At 42.1% G+C, this 16,618-nt stretch overlaps 1 protein-coding gene across 1 annotated transcript in view; it reads right to left on the reverse strand.

Moving 5' to 3' along the window:
• Nucleotides 1-16,618, reverse strand: part of LOC122806094 (extracellular calcium-sensing receptor-like) — a 630,825-nt gene that overhangs the window by 224,443 nt on the left and 389,764 nt on the right. The gene's annotated exons all lie outside the window — the stretch shown is intronic.

A 16,618-nucleotide genomic window follows, 5' to 3' on the forward strand; every position in this document is an offset into this window, starting at 1 on the left:
AAAAGTATGCTTATTAGCTTTAAAAGGACTTGGCATTCTCCATAATTGTATGCTGTGCTAAAAGGCTTTACCTGCAATGCTTAGTATTGTGAGCAGTTAATTCTAAGGGGCTTACACTGTTGAAAATGCTAATTGTTATGTGTTTAAAACATTAAGTGACTAAAGCCATACATAAATTTACCCAAAAATAATTAAAAAATTGCTTTTTAAAATTAAGAGACAAACACCAGTATTAAGTTACCTACCTGGAAAAGGCTAACCTTAGGAACAGTGTTAGCCCCGCTCACTTTGCACCTCTCCCTACCCCCAATTTCCACCCACCCCAGTACAAATTTATTACACCTAACCCCTCCCTTTATCCATATACCCAATCACAGCATCCTACCACTTACTCCACCTCTCTGTTTAATCACCAATCCCTCCCTTAATGCACTCTAACCCCTTACTTTATTATTCCTCTTCATCTGCTACTCTAATGGATTAGTACACAACCACTTGCTTGCTAATATATTTAACAGTCTGTTTATTCACTGTCTTAAATATAACAATGATAACATCCAAATCTTTCTCATCCCTCTACCTATTTATAATGCTCCATGTACCATACCACCTTACAGCGTATGAACATGAACACCCCTCACACCTTATATGTCCTAAACCCCAAACCTCCACCACTCTTGCTTTTAAGAAACCAGACCATTTTAACTACACACACCCTCTCCTAGCCAACCCCCTAAATACCATAACCCTCTCTGACCTAGCTATATCAGCAAAAATCTAGGCAATATAGGTTCATAGGTTCATAGGCTGGTACTGGGCTATCTGCCCAAAGGCATATATTAGCCCAGGCACATTGTGCGGTATTCAACGCCCCTTTAGTAGTTCTCTAGACCCTTGTACTAGCAGCTAGTACCCTTGGCCCCTATCCAGTGATGCTGTTGGTGTGATCCCTGGTGTGAACTTTCTGTTACCCATCCACTCATCAAGGTTCCTCTTGAAGAGTGATAGTGAGGGGTTCTGTCTTATGTATCTATGGCTTATCAGTAAAACACTGAAACTAATAACCCAGCTGGACTCCAACATAGCTAAAGATGGTGATATCCATCCTAACCCTGGCCCATCCACACCAGAGATTTCCCACCTAAACCCTAACAATGCTACACCTCCTGACACTGGGTCTAAGGTAAATAATCCTGCCTACTATTCTGTGCTAGCTAAGTACCCAAACTCCTTTCTAGCCTGCCATCTTAACATCTGGAGCCTAAATAATAAAATCCACTGCCTCCATGCACTGTTAGCTGACAAAGCCCTGGAGATTCTCTGCCTTACCGAAACCTGGTTAAAACCAGCCACTAAAGACATTGAAATAACTCCCCCAGGTTATAACATCCTTAGGTTAGACAGGAAATCCAAGAAAGTTGGTGGGGTAGCTGTATTATTTAAGTCCAACCTCACAGTCACTAGGGACACCCAACAGCCTCCGCAGGTAAACAATGCTGAAATTCTCATCACTAAACTGCAAATAAATAAAAATAAAAGTAAATATATTGTCTGCATCTATATTCCTCCTGGAAATAATGTTAGCCTGCAACTATCCCCAAGAAACCATTATCTTAGGTGACTTCATCATTGACTGGAACACTTGTTCTTCCGAGGCCCCTAACAACCACTTAAATCTCCATGGGTTTACTCAAACCATATCCTCCTCTGCTAGGTACAGCAAAAATAAAGACAGAGGTAGTATTTATTTATTTATTTATTTATTTTTATTTTACATTTGTTAACCGGGCTAGTCTGACTGGATATATTTCCATTTTCAGCAGAGGCCCGAGGAAGAAAAGCTCACACATGAACTGTTTCATAAGATATATACAATTATACTGTGTAAGGAAAAAATAAAATACAAAAATCAACTTTACTATATAGACATAATATACAATACAATAGTAGTATACTCATCGTTCTTGGAAGCAGAAGACAACATTTAAGTTTAACTTCATAGTCAAAACAAAAAAAAAATAGATAAGGGGATTTTAAAACAACTGTAAATAGATTAGAATAGATTAGATTAGATTAGATAGTTTCTTGAAACCTACAGTAAACTAAGAAATATAATCAGGAAGGAGAAGGAAAGAGGAGGGGTAAGTAATAGAATAGGGAGGAAGTAATTTTACATTATCCTAGATTGGATCCTGATTAATGGTGACCCCTCAGATGCACCACTCAGGCAGACTACCTGATGACCTCAGTGATCATTGCCTCATCTACATTATCAAATTCAAAGCTGAGGTCACCCATCAACACACATATAAGGTGACAATAAACAGAAAAAACTTTAACATAGATAACTTTCTACAAGACCTAAAAGCTATCAACTAGTCTGAACTTAAAAGACTGTCACTAGATGAGGTTGTGGCCTTGTTTAACACTAAATTCCTCAATATCCTTAACTCCCATGCCCCTACTCGCACCATCCATGCCAATACTAGAATTGCTCCATGGCTATCTAAACGTACAAAATCCAAAATGTAAAATAGGAATAAGGCCTGGTCCACTTGACATAATACTAGAAACCCTATAGATCTAATCAGATACCGTCAAATAAAGAATGACACTAAAAAATCTATCATAGCAGACAAAAAACACTACTACACCCACCTACAACAAAAGCATCAAAATAAACCCCAAAAGTTCTAGGCTCGAATAAATAACCTCCTCCACCCAGGTCATACCACCACTCCCACCCCTCAGTTGCTCTCGATGAAACACCAGTGGTTATTGTGAACACATTTAATAGCTTCTTTACAGAAACTATCCAAGCACTAGCCACCCAAATAATGACTACCAAGCCTAAACCCCCTCACCCAGTCCCCCCAGCCACACCAAAAATAACAAATCGGATAACTCAAAGTCTCCTGTAACCCACTTCTCCTTTAGCTTCTAACCTACCTCTACTACCCTTATACAAACCCATCTCAAAAAACTTAAACCCACTTCCCTAGCAGCAGATCACCTCCCAGCTAAATTCCTCCAACTAGCTGCTGATGCCATCGCTATCCCAGTCTCTGCCCTCATTAATAGATCCATTTCCAAGGCAACCATTCCATCCAACTGGAAAGTTTCACATGTAATACCCCTACATAAAGGCGGTAGCTCCACAGAATTGTCCAACTATAGGCCCATAGCCATTCTCTCACCTCTGTCAAAACTTTTGGAAAGGTGTGTCCACATACACCTTATGGACTACCTCAACTACAATAAACTTCTCACAGAGTCCCAGCATGGTTTTAGACCACACCATAGCACCACATCAGCCCTCTTATCGTTCACCAGTGTCATCAATCTTAATCACAGCAATAACATGCTATAATCTGCTCTCTTTCTGGACCTCTCTAAGGCCTTTGATATGGTCAACCATCATCTTCTCCTTAGTGCCTTGAAAGCTGTCTTGCTGGATCATCACTCTCTACAATGGTTTCAGTCCTATCTATGGGGTAGACAGCAGGCTGTCTTTTGGCAGGACAAACTGTCATCACATCTCCCAGTCACCTTAGGAGTCCCTCCAGGCTCCATTCTCGGTACCCTCCTCTTCTCTATCTTCATAAATGACCTTCACACTATAATCCCAAAGGCACAATGCATTCAATATGCCAATGATTCCATGTTGATTTGCTCGTCCACCTCACCAGCCAATCTGATAATCCTAACCTGGAATACTTTTAACAGTATAGAAAATTGGCTAACTGACCGACAACTTCTCTTGAATCCCAACAAAACCAAGCTGCTGCTTTTCTCTCCCAAATCTAGATCCACTCTTCCATTATTTACTATTAAGTATAACAATGGTACAATCACCTCTCCTGATAACCAAACTAAGCTCCTTGGAGTTATCATAGACACTAACCTAAAATTTGATGCACACATAGACCATATGATTAAGTCCATCAACAAAATAATAGGATCCCTCTATACGGTCAAACCTTTTCTAACCCCTTATGCTAGGTGTGCTGTTGCCTGAACCCATCTCCTCTCCACTCTCCTATATGCCTCACCTATATTTTCAAACCTCTTTAAAGCTAACCTTGGAAAATTATCTTCCTGTTACTACCATATAGCTAACTTCAACACTGGTATGGCATACAGGATGCCCCACTGCAAAAACCTAACTGAACTTGACTGGCTGGAATTACATTCCATACTTAAGCTTAACCAGCTCACAGTAGCTCACAAAACACTTAACCATACTTAACCATCCAGACAAAACCCCAATCTCCCTCAGCGTTCCACAGGGCTCTATTTTAGGCCCACTTTTATTTTCTATCTTCATAAATGACCTGCAATCTGAAATCACATACTCCACCTGCATTCAGTACGCAGATGACTCTACATTAATCTGCTCTGCCTCCTCACCAACCGAACTTCAGTCAATTACTCAAAAAGCCTTTAACACTGTTGAACAATGGTTCTCCTACCGTTGCCTTCTTCTAAATCCCAAAAAAACTAAATTGCTACTTTTCACCCCAACCCAAAAGTCTTCCCCTGTACAAATAAATCTTATTTCTAATAATGGTACCCTTATCTCACCTGACCCTACCACTAAATTGCTAGGTATAACAATTGACAACAACCTAAACTTCGAGACACACATAAACAATACAATAAAATTAATTAATTAATAAGAAACTAGGATCCCTCTATCGCATCAAAAACTATCTTTCTCCAGAAGTTAGGTCTGCCATAGCCCGAACTCACCTTTTATCCACTCTGCTCTATGCTGCTCCCATATATACTAATATCTCCAAAAACAACCTCAAGAAACTAGCAACTTCCTACAATAATATTGCTAGATTTGCTACAGGCTCCCCTTTCAGAACCCACCACTGCTTAAATCTTAAACACTTAAACTGGCTTGAATTCCCTAACCAGCTTCAATCTTACCACCTTACTTTAGCCCACAAGACCCTGTATCAACCTAGCAACACTCCTTATCACATCATATAACAACCTGAAAAATTTACGTTCCTCAAACTACTGATTAACACTACTAAATCAAACAACTCAGCAGGTGACTCCTTGTTCTCAAACTCTGTAGGAAAATTATGGAATAAACTTCCGACCGAAATCACAGCTCAGACTTCTCTCCTACTTTTTAAAAAACATCTAAAATCACATCTCAGTAATCACTGGCTATGCACCTGCACTAACCCTGGCTAATTTCTTCTCCCCCTAACTCATTCCCTCCCTTCCTTCATGTCTTCATATGAAATATTTACAATCTATCCTACGTACACTAATTATAAGCATTTTATGCATAAATTATCACTGTAACCTATGAACTGGAATACTATTAAAAAAAAAAAAAAAAAAAAGGGGGGGGGATTTTCGTTTTGACTGTACTATCTTACATTTCCTAAATATTTTTTCTTAACACTGTATAACTTCTTTTATGTAATTGTACTATTATGTATCTCTATGTGGAGCTTTTCTCCGCGGGCCTCTACTGAAAATGGACATGTATCCAGCTAGACCAGCCCGGTCAACAAATGTAAAATAAATAAAAATAAATAAATATTATTAGCCCACATAATGCTATCAGGCAACTTCATTCGTCCAACAATCAGTCTAAACCCTAAAATCCAGTAATACAGCAGGTGATTCCCTGTTTGCTAACACAGTGGGTAAGACTTGGAATCTTCTTCCTGCAAACCTTAGCCAAGAACTATATCTTCCCCTATTTAAAAAAGGCCTGAAACAATACTTAAGGGCTAACTGGCTCTGTCCATGCCTAAACCCTGACTAATTTAATTTAACATTTATGGTCTTTTCTTAGCTAGTAGACCATCAGGAAGCAGACACTACACCCATCTGATGTGTTATACCTTAATGTACAGTTACACCTGCTGAGTTTAACATTTCTCTATACTGTTGTTGCCCTAATGTGCTTTAAATTTTTGTACTGATCCTATTTTTGCTCTCACTTTATTAACATTCTGCGCATGTATTAGTGTTCCTACTGTGGTGAACTGTCTGACATATTGTATCTATCTCCTTGGCTCTCTTTGAATATTATTGTACTGTTACTACTAATATGAATTTTATTATTGTGGAGCTATTCTCCCCGGGCCTCCTCTGAAAATGGACACATATCCAGTCAGACTATCCCGGTCAAAATAAAATAAATATATACGCACACACACACACACATATATATATATATATATAGATATATAGACATATATATATATATATATATACACATATATATATATATATATATATATATATATATATATATATATATATATACAGATAGATCTATATATGGCTATATATATATATATATATATATATATATATATATATATATATATAAAATGCAATATATATATATGTGTAGGTACATGTATACATATTTCTACATATGTGTGTATATATATATATATATATATATATATATATATATATATATATATATATATCTATATCCATATCCTCGTTATGTGTACACATGAGTGTTGTATTTACCTTTCCAGACATATCACACCATATTTATCTGATATGTGTTTATATAGACATAACAACATACTGATTCAACAATATTTTCACTAACAAGTACAACACAATTGTAGACGTCAAATCAGTTGTTCACTGCTATTCAGTATGTGTGCTGACAGATATACTGGAAAAAACAACAGATGTTTTCATAGCTGTGATGGCTTAGTGGTTAACTGCTCTGCCTATGGTGTAGAGGGTCATGGGTTCAAGAACTGTAAGGGCTGTATATTTGGTTGGTAGGCAGAACAAGGATTGTTGGCTACAGAGTGGTTAAGGCAGTTTTGAGTGGGTTTGCATGACAGTATGCGGTGCTAACAATACGGATAAATGTATAGGTGCTTAAACCATTTCAGCTTCACTTTCCAGTGTGCAAATCTGCTGGGTATTTATGTTGCAGCAATGCTGAAACCTGCTAAGCATGGCTCAGCCCTGGTGACCAGTGATCACATTCCAGTCTGATAAAATAGCAGGATAATGACATCTTTATTAAGTGTATTTAATTCCATGTACATAGCATACGTCTATGTGGTGTCATTGCAGTAGCAAGGGGTGTGAGTCTACTGTCTGGGACACCTGAGTATATATGGCTTGTACAACACTCTTTTCCATTCAAATGTGTTTCATACATGGGTAGTATCCCAGGTTATATGCAGTCACACTGGTATGTAGTGTATCATTACTTTACTACTGTTAACAGTGATTTCCCAAGAAAGAGCAGATTACAGATTGAAGTACTGGAACCAAACACCCCTGCATGTAAAGATGGACTCTGAGTCCTGACTATCATGTTCTCAGTGTGTGAGCTGTGTGTCATTAAATATTTGCTACTGGATATTGATTTGACATGTGGATATTAACCGTAGACTATTGTGTGTATAGGACATGTCATTAAGGGCTACTGTCATGTAGTGATGGCATACCTATTAATGTCAGACGTCTGTCATAACATTCATCCTAATGCAAAATCATTTGGCTAGTTGATGTCTGTCTGTCCTCTGTACAGATGTGAGGTATCCTTATTGGCTGCTTACAGGCAATCTATGCTTGACTGACACTGACATGTCTGCCCAGCTGTGTTATGAATGCCACAACTAGGAATCCCCACCCTGTATGCACCACATGCCATGGATACCTTAACTATACTACCACAGTCAACAGAACATGCTTGGCTACAGGTATCCAAGATAGACACTGACCAAGTTATGTAATACATGTTGCACACATGTCAATTGAAGCACCTCATTGGCCCTCTGCAAGAGGCAACCATATGATTGGATATTGCATTTAACTCTCATCCTGAAGATCACTCACATGGCATCAGTTGATAGATGGCCTGCTGACAAATGGCAGGTGGCATAATACCACTCTACCCACATCCCCTACTCTTCTCATCTCTCCATGGACAATATCCTGGTGCACACTTAGGAACACCTGCACCTATGGACCCAGTACTGACAAATGTGTCAGTGTGCATTACTGAAAATAACAGTGTCTGTGTGTTTGTAAACCTGTAGTTGATAATACCCTGAGGGCCTTTACACCTACTACACCCCCCATTGCCATAGCTAGATATGGCTGCTGCTGTAATGGACATTACATGTACCTTGTTACACTCTTCACCCTATGGGCCACCTGGAGCTTGCAGTACCAGCACAACACTGTTGTACAAATGGGTAGATAGGCATGGGTTACCCTCTGAGTCCTGGCAAGTGTGTGTATGTGTGCAAGTGTGTATATGTTTAGGATACAGCATTCTGAGGCCACATTCCCCTAATACAATACACCTTGCCATACATTATAAGGGATAGTGATGTTGCTGACCGTAGGAGTGCCATGACAATGCATCACCATACTATCCCTGTGGCATGTGCAACAGATACATATCCGTATAGTAGCACTCTTGAGATAGACAAGGGCTTGTATTGCAGTCTTGGTCAATGTGTGGTTGTGGGTATGTCAGAGTCATATCATGGGTTTCAGTGAGTATAATATCCAATGTGGGGTGTGGGTGCTGGGTATACTGTCTTTACACCATGGTACCCCCAGTACATGTCCCAAGGTCCACTGTATGGGGACCACTTTCACCATCAACCATACAGGTAACTGATTACACTATATATCCCAATGATGCATGTGCTGTGTGCAACTTATCTGTAACAGAATGGACACACTGACAAGGTAATTAGCACTGATAAACCCAGGTTTCTCAGATGTGTGTATGACTGTTATGTGCTTGTCAATGTGTATATGACAGTATGTCACAGCATGTATTGTTCATAAACAACCAGTACATCCCCTTTTACCATACTGCACAAGGCCTGGTGATGTTCTTCACTTAACAAGTAACCTGAGACACACCTCATCCTAAAAGCTGTGTGGTATGTGCAATTAAGGCCCCACACATTAGTAGCAATAAGTAACTAGGTAGGGGTTCTACATTCAGTGTTGCCACGTAAGAGTGTGTGTGTATGTGAAAGGATCTACTTCATTTTGTAGAAACTATATGTCCCAGGAGGTCATCTGTCTGGGAACTGACTGGCAAATGCTAACATTTCACAGGTATCATCTTGTGGAAATTCATTCCATCAAAACTAGTAGTAGATGTGTAAATGCCCTCTTCCCCACTGTATAGCTGTACAGCAATACTGGGGTTGGCATAGCTGGGTGTGGATCTTGTGGACACAGGCACCATCATTGCGGTTATTGTTGTGTGTATCCCCCCCCCACTTAGTCAGCTTTAATACTGTACAGTTTATGTTAAAAGGTTAAGTAGTTGTCAGTCACACTGTCTGTTGTTCTACAACACCCCACACCCTCCAAAGGGTAAGGCTGTGCCACCCACACCAGCACACCTATGTTTATCAAATTGAGGATTGCACTACATTGGAGAAGGGGACATATACCCTGCCAGTACCATCGTCAATGACATTAAACTAGCAGACTGATTATTTTCCACTGTGATGTTGTGCCTTATCTGTCTTGGTGGAATTACATAGGCTAAAATAGGTTCCCAGCAAAAGTACATACATCCATGTGTAGAGTATATTCTGTGTATTGCATCAACACCAAAGCCTCTGTGTGTGTGTGTGTGTGTGTGTGTGTGTGTGTGTGTGTGTGTGTGTGTGTGTGTGTGTGTGTGTGTGTGTGTGTGTGTGTGTGTTATACACAAGCATGTGGTGTGTACCACTCAGTACACTTACCATTGTCCACTGTGGAAGGGATGCTGACATCAGCCACCATGCACTCACCTGTATACACCCCTGAGATCTATCAGGTATGTGGCACATGCAGTAACTGTTATACAGACCTGCGACTTGTGTTCAGCTGTCACCAGGATATGGCACAGTCAAGGTGTCACCACAGTGCCATACCCCTTGTAGGAAACAACAGCAGACCAACATCCTGCTGACACATAGACACCTACAACACAAATGGAATACATTATGGAGACCACAATCACCCAGTGTTAATAACAGCTATAATGCATCATGGCTGGACAGCTAAACATCCTGACATATAAGCATTAAACTTTAGTGTTGAAAACATGTTACACAGCATTACATTGGTATACCTTAGTATAGTCACCCTGTGCATCAGAACCATATTAGCCTGCCCCTGCATCTATGTTATGGGTGACAGGGATGTGGCACAGGTATCATCATATGCACAGAGTGTGATGTGGTTTAGCCAGAGACCTAGGCTGAGCCATTTGTTTGACATCATGTGTGTGTATTAGGGGGTTTCATTATTAATTGGGCTGTGCAAATGTGGTGTGTGCAGGTATGGGGTTGCCCTAACTGTGTTGGTGATTTGTGCGTGTATGCATGCACACAGTTCTGCCATGTGGCTGCCCTATACAGGGGTTTGTTGGACAGCTGCAGACCATACCTGACAGGGTGTGCAGTTCACCATCTCCGGCCAAGGACATGAGAACTGTGCCTGCCAGGAGTTGCATGGGCACTACCAGGTAGAAGCCAAGATATGGTACTATCCTCTGATGATGACATATGTCCGCTGGATCGGGGTCCCTCTTGGGACCAACCAGGGCCACGTGCCCATGGCCTGCTATGTTGTGGTGTGGACAGTGACCCCCTGCAGTGCTGGTGCTAGTACTGCCACTACAGGAGTGGCTCTGACATATTGCATGTCCACATCAACCTCCACCTGTTGGTGTTGCTAACCTACATCCACGTGGCTGTTGCACTACTCCCACCATATGCTCAAGCACAGATATTGCATGGTCGATGATTCCAATCTCACCCAACCATCTATCCAGGACCTCTGCAAAATAATGGTGGGCACCTGCAAGTTCATGGATGTTGTCAACAACAGCAGAATGAGTAACCCTCTGGAACCTCAGACCCTGTCTGGTATAATGCTCCATACATGCCTGTGCCTCCATGATGGCCAAAAGCATGCATCTGGTGACACCAGCTGTGGCATTTCGGCAAGGGGCATGATGACCAGCAGCCCTCCTATGATCACCCCTGTACATCTGCCTGTGTGGTACCTCGCCGGGCATCTGGCTAGGGCTGCTGTGTTCAGACCCACTACCACAATGTCCTGTCCCATGTCACCACCCACCAACTGTTCCTCATCTATGGCCACTGGTGATAGGGTATGTATAGGCAATGTGAATGTGTGCGGAGATGGGGTGAATGACAGTGGGATGTCAAATGATGGCACAGCTTCAGCCCCTGCCAACCCTGCCTGTGCCTCACCACACTTATCATCATTGTCAGAGTCTGTATGTGCACTTACATCAGTTTGCCTGCAGAAGGGACCTTGACCCACCTTGCCACCTGTGAGGGGAAAACAAGAAATGCACTTTAAGACCTGTGCATCATTGCTTAACTGTATACACACACACACACACACACACACACACACACACACACACACACACACACACACACACACACACACACACAAACACTTACAGGTGAGGATGCACAAAGATATTACACACAGAACTCTCATTACCCATCTGTCAACAGGCATGACATGTGGCACTGAACAGCATGAACTGCAGCTATAGTCAATCCATGTTACCAACATTATACAGCTCTGTGATGCATGAGTTGTGTTAGTAGGTGATGCCCCTTCCCCCTGGTAAACACTGCACCCATGTACACAGTATTGCTGTGCACCTGTTCAGCACCCTGGCATGTACTGTGCACCATACCTCACAGGTGCACACTCCATTGCTGAATGTGTATATGTATGGAAGTTATGTTTTCTCTGCTTCTCACGGCCCCTATGTGTTTGTCCAACACATACCTGGGATGATATATGGACAGATGTCAATAGTGAATGCCTGATGTCGGATTTGCAGATCTCGTCATCAGCAGTGCATGTATGAGCAATAAAATACAATTACACTAACAGCCTTCAAAACTTAGTGTGGCTATGAGGAGTGTACACACCCTTATTGACATGGCACTCTCTTCCCTGATATACCATCGGGCCACAGTACTCTATATATTAACATTACACAAACCTGATATGTGACATATGACCTGTGCAATCAAATGCAGTATCAAACAAATGTGTTAGTTGTGCAGATGCTGATTGTGATGCATACAATATGTGGGTGCATAAGTGTGCACACCCTTAAAATTATGGTTTGTTGCATCAACTATGTGTACTACAGCAGTCACTATTCCTGGAAGGGGTACACTAGCATGGCCCATCTGCACTTGTCACTATTTGGTCACTCTACCCCACAAACATCCCCCACCTCTGCAAGATTGCAAGGTCAACTCATGTGCACAGCCCTTGGAGGTCACACAGTGCCTTCACTATTGCTGTGGAGTCAGGGTTATGTCTGTCACAATTCATGACCTTGACTGTGTGCACATACAGTCATTCTTAGTGAGCTTTGGATCTCTGCTTCAGTTCATTGTTGTGTTTCAGGATTACACCCCTCCCCATCCTCAGCCTTTTTGCAGATGCTTGAAAACAATGGGCCACACGTGAGTGTCATTTTGAGTGTCCCAAATTCAGAACACCATGTGTACTGGCCTAGTGCCTTCTAATGAACGGTAAACATACAAGTGTACACTGGCACCAGCAAGGGACAGATGGGGATGGCAGGCCTGAGGTGGAGTGAGGTTTAACTTATGCAGCACATGTATCTTAACTGATATTGTCTGTAGGTCTTGGTACACCATTACACATTGCAACACATGCCTTTGGGGGACTTTTGATGTTATGCATATGCTACCTGTAGAGAGCCCTGGCTGATGTTTCCTGTGGAACTACTGTCCCATCTGCTTACCTTAACCTATAGGCCACACATATGCAGAGTCCATAGATTCATAGGTTCATAGGGTGGCACTAGGCTATTGGCCCTAGGGCCTATACAAGCATAGCCAAAATATTCCCTGGATATTTCTTCTCACAATATTTACTTCCCTGGAGCCCTGTCTAGCAGGGCAACTGATGTGATCCCCAGGGTGAATTTTCTTTTCTCCTATCCAATCGTCAAGGTTCTTATTGAAGAGAGCCAAGGAGGCGCTCTGTTTGACATGTATGGGCAGTCTATTTCAGAGTATGGGGAATCTCTGAGTCAGGAACCTATCCCTCCAGCATGTTTTGTTCATTGAGATGACAAGGTTTAGATCCCTGGAGTGTGTGGCTCTGAGGGATTGGGATCTCTTTAAGTGGAGCACGTCCAACAGCTCAGGGTTTGACATGGCCTTGTATGTTAAACAGAGATCGCCTCTGAGTAGGTGATATGCTACAGAGTATAGCCAGAGTGTTTTTAGATGGTCAGCACAGGGCATCTGCTTTAGGCCTGTGATTCTTTTAGTGAGGTATTTCTGCGGCCTTTCCAGCTGTTTCAGATGTCTTGTGAGGTACATACCAAATGGGGTGTTGTACTCTATAATGGGTCTAATGAGGGATGAGTACAGTGGGACAATGACCTTCTTTTTTCTGGATGAAAAGCCCTTAGTGATGAGGTGGCCACATAGAAGGATTTCCTGACTGTTGTGTCGATGTGGTTATGGAAGGTGAGACCACTGTCCACCTCTGTCCCTAAGTCTCTCATCACACTTTTGGTGTTTAGTGTACTGCCACCTATGTGGTAATTCATGGGTACATGTTTTTTCTCAAAGGGGATAACTATACATTTCTTGGCATTAAGTTTGAGCCCATGGCTCTGGCACCAAGCATCTGTTTCTGTAAGACCCTTTTGTAGAACATCCACATCATTTGGGGATTCAGTAATGGCTCCCAATTTGCAGTCATCTGCAAACGTTGTTAGCCAAAGTCCCTTAGTGTTGGCCTGTGCTTCAGAGAAGTAGATGCTAAACAAGAACGGTCCCAGGTCTGAACCCTGAGATACTCCACTTGTCACTTGTCTAAAGCTGGATTTGGAGTCGGCTACTTTTACACTCCGGGTTCTGTCAGTAAGCCAGTTGGCAACCCATCGAGTGACGTAGGGATTTATGCCCAGCTTAGTAATTTTATCTATGATTCCAAAGTGGGGAATGGTGTCAAAGGTCTTGGTGCAGTCCAGATAGGCTGTGTGGACCGTCTTACCCTTGTCCACAGCTCTGGAGACTGATTCAAAGAAGCAATCAGGTTCAGGAGATAAGATCGGCTTTTCACAAACCCGAATTGGGTGGGTTCCCATGTTTGAAGGTTGCCAATGTCTTTGTTTATAAGTTCCATGATAATGCGTTCCATGCCCTTGCAGATCAGGCTCATCAGACTGATGGGATGGTAGTTTACGGGATCCAAGGTGGATCCCACCTTGTGGAGTGGGATAACTGTAGATGTGCGGCACTCAGTGGGCATGAAGCCTGAGGTGAGGCTATGATTAAACATGACACTTAGGTGAGGTGCCAGTTCATTTTGTAGTTTATGTAGTACACAGCCGGGGATGTCATCTGGTCCCATGGATGCTGTATTCTTAGCTTTGGAGAGTGTGGTTTCTACTATGTGGCTGTGATTACTGGAATTTGGCAATCTGTTGGTATTGAGATGGGCCCTTTAGGGGGTGAGAGGGGGGTGAAGTTGGCACTAAATTGATCTGCCAGGATATTAGCAATATTATTGGAGGTCAGTATATTTAATGCCATTCTGTTGTAGCTCAGAGCAGATCTGAGCATTGCCATTTAGATTCTTGACATAACTATAGAATGCCTTGTGGTTGTCTTTGGAATCTTCGGAAATTTTATTTTTGTAACTAGCTTTGGAGGATTTTATGAGGGATCTCAGCTTCTTATTGAGGCTGGTAAGGGAGTTTTTTGCATCCTGGGATTTTCCTCTTTTCTGCAACAGTTTTTCCTTCTGTTGTATAGTTTGATTATGGCAGGGGACCACCATATTGGCTTCCTTTTTTTGGAGGAGAGCGTCTTGGTTCTATTTGGGATGGCACAATTCATGCACGAATGGATGTGCTCATACAGTGCCTTAGTGTAGGATTCAGCAGTCGAACTTTCAGCTCCCGTCTGCATGGGTGCCATGAAGTTTGTCACTTCTGACTTAAGTAGCATGAAGTTGGCTTTGGAGAAGTTTTTTACAGAGGTTTCCTTACTGGGGGGTGGGGGTGGGATGTGGATATCAAGGTTGATTTGCTTATGGTCAGACCTGACCAATGAGGGGTTGACCACTGGTGTGGAGCATCTATCTCCCATGTTGGTAATGACCAGGTCTAGGATATTGGAGCCCCTGGTGGGACAATGGATTAGTTGATCCAGGGCATTGGAATTTATGAATTCCAAGAACCATTGGTCAAAGGTGTTGGTACCTGAGCAGTTTTCCCAGTTAATGGCAGGGTAGTTGAAATCACCCAGTATTAGGGTGTTTGGTTGTATCTTAATATTTTCCAGTATGTTTAGAAAGGTGTAATAAAAATCTTGGGGCATGGTGGGGGATCTGTAGCAAGATACAATTTGGAATGAACTCTTGACTAGTGTTAGTTGCACCTGGAGAATTTCAGATGCATTGTGTTGAGCAACTAGCCTGGAGGTGTGAATATCATTGGTGAATATGGATACTCCTCCACCTTTAGTGTTTCGGCCTTGGTTTGGTGGCAGAAAAGTGTGGTAAGAATTGTAGCCTAGTATTGCAGGGGTGCTCTCTGGAGTCTTGAACCATGTCTCAGTTACTGCACAGATATCGATGTTCTCCATTTTTAGGAGTGCCTCAAGAGAGTGCATTTTGAGGTTTAGACTTTGCATTGAGTAGCATTACCTTCAGATTTTGCATGGCAAACAGTGCAAGTGACTGTCGACAAAGGTACTCCACAGCCGTACTTGCTAGACATTCCTGCAACTCCCACAGTGTTTCAGCATGTTTCTAGGCAGCCTCCATGACCAGTTTGCAACATGTGTCGTCATCTGTCTTGGATGGCCATCTGTTTATTTTCTACATTAATGTTGTCCCATACTTCCTCATCACATACATGACTGTCTGCACTGTTTGCCATGGTATATGCAATGGTGAGGTAAGGCTACATGTCCCACTCCTGCGTGCTTCCTGTTGGGTATGGGGTCCATTCCATGGCTTGTAAGATATGTGCAGCCTCGGCTGCCTCTGTTGCAGGGTTGTGGGCAAATGTGATGGACATATGTCTTGGACAGCAGACCATTTCTTGGTGTGACATTGAGGACCTGTAATTGATGGAAGGTCCATACTCATGAAGAGTGAATGCTGTCAGTACCTCAAAAGCTGCTTCCACAATATGTTATTTGGAGTGTGTGCACACATATGATTCCAGTGTTTGTTAAGGTATGTATTCCCCATATTTGCTGTCCTAACATAGGATTCCATATTACACATTCATTGCTCATGTTAGGACCACATTGCAGGTTGTAAGGGTTATGGAATGTGGTATTGTGATATGTCGTTGTGTAGATCTATAACAGTTACCATTGTAATAGTGGTATATACACTGTTGTAGCGCTGTATAAGGGTGAAGTTTCAGACATGTTCATACTGTAGGCCATTTGTCCCACCATTATGTTCATCTCTGTGTACACATCTTGCAATGACAGGTTGTTAGTTATATTGCAGGACTCTTACATACCCTTCAGGTATGCCACCATGG

The sequence above is a fragment of the Protopterus annectens genome, chromosome 7.part0 (assembly GCF_019279795.1).
Source record: "Protopterus annectens isolate FY-2018-M chromosome 7.part0, PAN1.0, whole genome shotgun sequence".
Taxonomy (NCBI): Eukaryota; Metazoa; Chordata; order Ceratodontiformes; family Protopteridae; genus Protopterus; species Protopterus annectens.